Source organism: Eptatretus burgeri, chromosome 15, assembly GCF_056783735.1.
Source record: "Eptatretus burgeri isolate ZD-2024b chromosome 15, Ebu_testis_v1, whole genome shotgun sequence".
NCBI classification, from domain to species: domain Eukaryota; kingdom Metazoa; phylum Chordata; class Myxini; order Myxiniformes; family Myxinidae; genus Eptatretus; species Eptatretus burgeri.
Genome location: NC_140975.1, coordinates 65,108,812 through 65,109,968, shown reverse-complemented (window position 1 = coordinate 65,109,968; position 1,157 = coordinate 65,108,812). Strand labels below are relative to the sequence as shown.

Sequence of the window (1,157 nt, the reverse complement as noted above, 5' to 3'; positions counted from 1 at the left end):
AAGAAGAAGAAACCCCAAAATATCGATCTCTCGAGTCTCGAGACGCGTTGCAGTGCGCGCGTTCGGATGCCGCGCTGAGGTGGAGCGTGGAGCGAGTCCCGCACGAAAGGTTTGTCCGCTTTGTAGCGTTTTGTACCTGCCTGAGGTAAATAATCCGTTCGCGCTCACATTGAGTGATCGAGGCTCGTTTTTCAGAGCATTCTTCACGCTTTAACGTTATCGTGACGCACTTCTTGCCACTTTGACATAACAAACATTATTTTTTTTTAATGTACATATCGTTCTTTTGCAATGTATGGAAATATAATTGGCATCAAGTAAGTCGTAAGATATGGTTGTTTAGTGTGAAAAGGATTCATTCTCCTTTGGCTCGAACATTTACCTCAGTTTTGCAAAAATGTAGCGGCGGATGAATTGTGGGTTCGTGAGGAGACGCGATCGTTTGATGTTTCCTTTCTTAGCGATGACACCATCGATGCCTCGGTGGGTAAGTTTTAATCATGATAATGAGGCACACACACACACACACACACACACACACACACACACACACACACACACACACACACACACACACACACACACACACACACACACACGTCTGCACATTGCATCTTAATTATACTTGGAGCTTATCTGCCAGAGGTCACGAGGACGGTCGATATTGCTGTGTGGGGGTCATTGGGTCATCGAGTTTTACCGTCCGTGACTCCCGGGAGATGTTTATCCTTCTGTGTTGAACGAGATCCGTGATAGTGTGGGAACCATATCTTGAAAAGTGCCCTATTTCTTGATTCCGTTCGCGTGTCGTTGTATATACCTACGTCCTACAACCTATATGGATGTGTAGAGGGGACCTCTGGGGACTAGAAATGCCCGGTTTTCATTCTGGCAAGGTGTGCATGACCGTTTTATGGCTAATTTTGTGACTTCAATCTAGTTCGCGATTCGCGACATTATCAAAATCATATTTATTTATCTGTAGACTCCAATACCCAACATAGGGGCACGTGTATGGTATCAAAATGAGCAGAATGACTACTTGCATCAAAGCACTAACTTTGTGAAGTTATATTGTATCTCAGTTCTTCATATAGTGAAATAAAACAAGTATTTTTGTCAAAAATTTATTTCGGTTTAGCTTTCGACAACGTGGA

General features: G+C 43.5%; 1 protein-coding gene across 1 annotated transcript in view; it reads left to right on the top strand.

Annotated features, from left to right (window-relative positions):
* LOC147012353 (spectrin beta chain, non-erythrocytic 1-like) overlaps positions 1–1,157 on the top strand; it is a 330,873-nt gene continuing 329,716 nt past the window's right edge. Inside the window, exon 1 of the mRNA XM_085856438.1 lies at positions 1–109. The gene's annotated coding sequence lies outside the window, so the exon portion shown is untranslated. The remainder of the gene's footprint in view (positions 110–1,157) is intronic.